Consider the following 5,533-nt stretch of genomic DNA (forward strand, 5'->3'; position numbering starts at 1 on the left):
GCTGGGATACTTGCAGCTTAGATAAAACCGTTGCCAGATGTGTGGAAATGAGCTCAAACTGTGGTTGTATTTCTAGCTAACTCTCAAGTGCTGAACCTGCGTCAGGCAGCTCATTGTGTAGTGCTTCTACCACTTTGCATCTCAGGACAGTTCAGCTGATGTGGGTTTCAGAGCTCTGAGATAGCTACAGTTTTTGCTCTATGAATTATATGCAGTTTTTGTAATCTGTACTAATGAGTGGGGGGCGTGAGTAGTCGGAAAGAAAGGAGTGATGTAAGAAAACTATACTCTATTAAGTTGTCAGACTTCCGCATCCTTTTTTCTGTTAATTCGTTAAGGAACTTGAGCAGCTATTATGCACAAAACACAGTGCTAGATTGGAACTACACAGCTGCAAAGACACAGCCCCACATTTCAAGGAGTGTACAGTTTTAATGGAGAGACAGAGTTATGAATACTAATTATAGTATCAAAAAGAGCATGTCTCTAGGGTTAGAGGAGCTAGATTCCGATTCCCCACTTGTTAACTGCCTGGCTTTAAACAAGCTAACCTTGTAGAGGCCTCTATAACGTAGGATAATAATGCATGCTAAGTTGCTTCAGTTGTGTCCAGAATACTGGAGTGAGTTGCCATGCCTTCATCCAGGGAATCTTCCCGAGACAGGCATCTCTTACATCTCCTGCATTGGCAGGTGGATTCTTTACCACAAGCACCACCTGGGAAACTGATGATTGAATGAGTTAATGCTTGCTTAGCAAAGTGTCTGGCACATAGTGAGGTCTTGATAGTAATATTTAAAATTTTATTATAAAGAAGCAAAATATCAACTCAGTGGTTAAGAATCTGCCTGCCGTGTGATCCCCGGGTTGGGAAGATACTCTGGAGGAGGGCATGGCAACCCACTCTAGTATTCTTGCTTGGAGAATCCCATGGACAGAGGAGCCTGGCAGGCTACAATCCATAGGGTCACAAAGAGTCAGACACAACTAAAATGACAGCACGCAAAATGTCACGGAAGCAAGTTCCAACTCCTGTGAAGGAGTTCCTATTGGGATAATTTACTAAGAAAGGGGCAACTGAGCTGAGCACAAGAGGATGAAATGGAAGAAGGAACAGATGGAGGGGATAGTACTTCAGCATTTGGACAATCAGAAACGGTGTGAACAATGACACAGAGATCCTAATATTTTTAACTTATTTAGGAATCAGGTTCGCATGGGGGATTTGTAGTGAGAGGCAATGCTGGAAAGTGAAATGAATCTAGATTGGGCTGTACCTGAAATGCCATAGGAAAGGGATTCAAATTGTATGCTGTTGGTAGAGAGAGAAGAAGCTGTTAGTCGTTACCTAGTTGAAAGAAGAGAAGGACACTTGGGAGCTTCTCTGTGGACATTGGGAATGTGGGGAAAACCATGGGTACCGCTAACTGCCTGGGAGGACTGTCCTGCCGTTAGCTAAGGTGGAACCCAAGAGGAACATCTGGCTTATAAGGAAAATAATGACTTCTGTTTTTGAAACTGGTGGTTGTTTTAGTCCTCAAACTTTTTAAAAAATTATTTTCTCAAGAAAAGATAACTTAAATCAATGATTATATAAAAGCTAAAGTTTTGTGCAGCCTCAGAGTCAATAACATATGAATAATTCGACTTTAAGGTGGCCCATGTGCCATGCCAGGAAGTCGTATAATGTGCAATGAATTATGTTACATGCTTTCAGCACAAGAATCCATTAGCAATATTAACGTTAGATACTCTCTGCAACTCCCAAGATCCCCTCACACTTTAGCAGGAAGTATCGCATCTTAGATTTGATTGCTAATCATTTAGCAGGAAGAATATGTCTTCATAGTTGTGTTCATTTAGCTTTACATTTGCTAGGGTAACCTCCTATACATATTTAAAGAATTTGTTATTGGCTTATCTATAACGCAGGCATCAAGAGCTGTTGTTACACTTTCACATAATGCTAAATTTGGTTGAAAGTCAGCGAATTGAATTTAAAATAAGATCTCCCTTTTGGATGGCAGCACTTTTATTCTCATTCATTAGATTTACCTTTGGGATGTACCCTTGAATTCAGTGGGTATTGTACTCAGGCTGCAAGAAGGGGAAATAACAATTCCCTTAAAATTCTTTTTGATATTCATTATTATGGCCCCAGTTGATGATTTCTGTTAAAACCATCAGCTATGACCTAGAACTCTGAGGGCTAAAAAAAAGACAAGCTGGATCGATGACGACACCCTCTCATGCATTCCTTGGAAAATCTGAACATGAGTGAGAACTCACTACCATCTCCTCATCGAAACTGAGGTCCAGCACGTTGCCTTCCGTGGGGTTAAAAAAAAAAAAAAAAAGACAAGCTGGCCAGGACTTTGGATGAAGGGATTTAATGGATCTGAGGGGTACACCATTCCTTTTGAGAAGCATTTGCCTGCACCTTGAATCAGTCCTCCAAGATTAAATGAGTTTAGGTAACAATCAAATATTTCCCCATTAGCTTGCAAAACAGCTTACTTCCCACCTAGTATTTTCTAAGGTTAATAAGAAAATGTCAAAAAAAAAAAAGAACGAAAATGTCAGAGGCCTATATCTGGTAATTATCAATTATCTTTTGTTTCCCTGCTGGGCCCTTTCAACACTAGAGTTACTTCAGTGTTTGCCATTCATTGATTCATTCTTTCATTCAACATGTTTTGTCCTCTTCCTGTAAGTCAGGCACTGTGATAGGTACTATAAACCAGTTTCTGAGGATACAGAGTTTAAAATGATCTCTGCTCTCATGGAACTTAAATTCACTGGGGGAAGGCAAAAGATAAAATTAAATAAATGCTTTTAAAGACTGTGAAAAAAATAAAACAAAGTAAGAGTGATTGGATAAGAGGCTGCTTTAGATAGGGGAGTTCACAAATGACATTATCCTAGATGGCAGCATGTGAGTAGAGACCTGAATAAGATCTCTCGTAAGAGCCAGTTACGTGAGCATTTGTGCTGCTGTGTGCTAAGTCGCTTCAGTCGTGTCTGACTCTTTGCAATCCCATGTTCTGTAGCCTGCCAAGTTCCTCTGTCCATGGGATTCTCCAGACAAGAATGCTAGAATGGGTTGCCATGCCCTCCTCCAGGGGATCTTCCTGACCCAGGGGTCAAACCACTGTCTCTTATGCCTCCTGCGCTGGGAGGCAGGTTCTTTACCACCAGCACCACCTGTGAATTTGGGAAAATATAAAACTTAATTTGGTGACAAGAGCAGTAGTATCTGCTTGGTTAAGAAGCAGTGCATCATCAATTTAAGGAACTAGTTACTAGATAAGGATGGGTAGAGAGCTTGCATTTAACACGCATTTCCCCAGTGGCTCAGCAGTAAAGCATCTGCCTGCAATGCAGAATACACAGGAGACACAGGTTCGATCCTGGGTTGTGAAGGTCCCCTGGAGGAGGAAATGGCAACCCACTCCAGTATTCTTGCCTGGGAAGTTCCATGGACAGAGGAGCCTGGCAGGTTACTGTCCATGAGGTCTCAGAATCAGACATGACTGAGCATGGGTGTGTGTGTGTGTGTGTGTGTAAAAAAAACATAAACTACCTACAGGCAACTGTTTCCATGCTCTCAGGGAAAATATGGAGTAGTGAAGTAAAAAACATCCCTTTCTCCTATTCTTAGTCATAGAATTTCTAGGTAGAAACATAGTTTGGAATCAGCATATCAGTTGCAAATATGATATCAGTTCCAGAACCAGCATATCATTCCATTCTGCGTGGCTTATAGTTGGACTATAATATGAGAGATAAAAAAACTGCAATCTTGTTTAATTTGCCAATATGTTGAATCTTGTTATGCATATGATCTATATACTAGTATAGGTTAAAATAATGCATGGGGTAAAGATAAGATTGAAAGAAACCTAGAGGAAAGGGAAAAAACCCACTTGTCATCCAACTTTTAACATACAACTATCTTAAAACTTGTATATTATCCTCCAAGGCTCATCTGCACGCACATTTTAACATAATTGTAATGAATTTACATACCATTTGACATTCTGCTTTTTCATATTTAATGTTATATGTTACATACATATTATTCTGTTTTAACATGGATGTCATAATTATTTTTAGCAGCTCTATGCTATTACAAAGTGTAACTGTACTAGAAATTACAAATCCATTCATAGAATACATTTTTAAAAATTAGATTTATTGGTAATCTAGCTGTTGATTTTTTGATGGTCTGTTAGAGTCTCTTAAATGCTTAACTTGAGTCTGAAATATATAGTAGGAGATAAGTATAATAAGCAATTAGCTGGCATTGTTCAGTTAAGTTCAGTTCAGTTGCTCAGTCATGTCTGCTCTTCGCGACCCCATGGACACAGCATGCCATGGGGTGCTGTGCACCTGTCCATCACCAGCTCCCGGAGTTTACTCAAACTCATCTCCAATGAGTCAGTGATGCCATCCAATCATCTGATCCTCTGTCGTCCCCTTCTCCTCCTGCCCTCAATCTTTCCCAGCATCAGGGTCTTTTCCAATGAGTCAGTTTTTTGCTTCAAGTGACCAAATATTGGAGTTTCAGCTTTAGCATCAGTCCTTCCAACAAACACTCAGGACTGATCTCCTTTAGGGTGGACTGGTTGGATCTCCTTGCAGTCCAGGGGACTCTCAAGAGTCTTCTCCAACACCACAGTTCAAAAGCATCAATTCTTCCGTGCTCAGCTTTCTTTATAGTCCAACTCTCACATCCATACATGACTACTGGAAAAGCCATAGCCTTGATGAGACAGATCTTTGTCGGCAAAGTAATGTCTCTGCTTTTTAATATGCTGTCTAAGTTGGTCATAACTTTCCTTCCAAGGAGTAAGCGTCTTTTAATTTCATGGCTGCAATCACCACCTGCCACGATTTTGGAGCCCCCCAAAATAAAGTCAGCCACTGTTTCCACTGTTTCCCCATCTATTTGCCATGAAGTGATGGGACTGGATACCATGATCTTAGTTTTCTGAATGTTGAGCTTTAAGCCAACTTTTCACTCTCCTCTTTCACTTTCATCAAGAGGCTCTTTAGCTCTTCTTCACTTTCTGCCATAAGGATGGTGTCATCTGCATATCTGAGGTTATTGATATTTCTCCCAGCAATCTTGATTCCAGCTTGTGCTTCATCCAGCCCAGCATTTCTCATGATGTACTCTACATAGAAATTAAATAAGCAGGGTGACAATATACAGCCTTGATGTACTCCTTTTCCTATTTGGAACCAGTCTGTTGTTCCATGTCCAGTTCTAACTGTTGCCTCCTGACCTGCATACAGATTTCTCAAGAAGCAGTTCAGGTGGTCTGGTATTTCCATCTCTTTCAGAATTTTCCACAATTTATTGTGATCCACACATTCAAAGGCCTTGGCATTGTCAATAAAGCAGAAATAGATATTTTGCTGGAACTCTCTTGCTTTTTCAATGATCCAGTAGATGTTGGCAATTTGATCTCTGGTTCCTCAGTCTTTTCTAAAATCAGCTTGAACATCTGGAAATTCATGGTTCATG

The 5,533-nt window shown here is 40.4% G+C and overlaps 1 non-coding gene across 1 annotated transcript; it reads left to right on the forward strand.

Moving 5' to 3' along the window:
- Nucleotides 1–2,227: 2,227 nt before the first annotated feature.
- Nucleotides 2,228–2,317, forward strand: LOC136171276 (small nucleolar RNA SNORD116). The gene has a single exon (XR_010663820.1). It is a non-coding gene; the product is annotated as a small nucleolar RNA SNORD116 (small nucleolar RNA).
- The last annotated feature ends 3,216 nt before the right edge of the window (nt 2,318–5,533 follow it).

Source organism: Muntiacus reevesi, chromosome 6 (assembly GCF_963930625.1).
Source record: "Muntiacus reevesi chromosome 6, mMunRee1.1, whole genome shotgun sequence".
In the NCBI taxonomy this organism is placed as follows: Eukaryota; Metazoa; Chordata; class Mammalia; order Artiodactyla; family Cervidae; genus Muntiacus; species Muntiacus reevesi.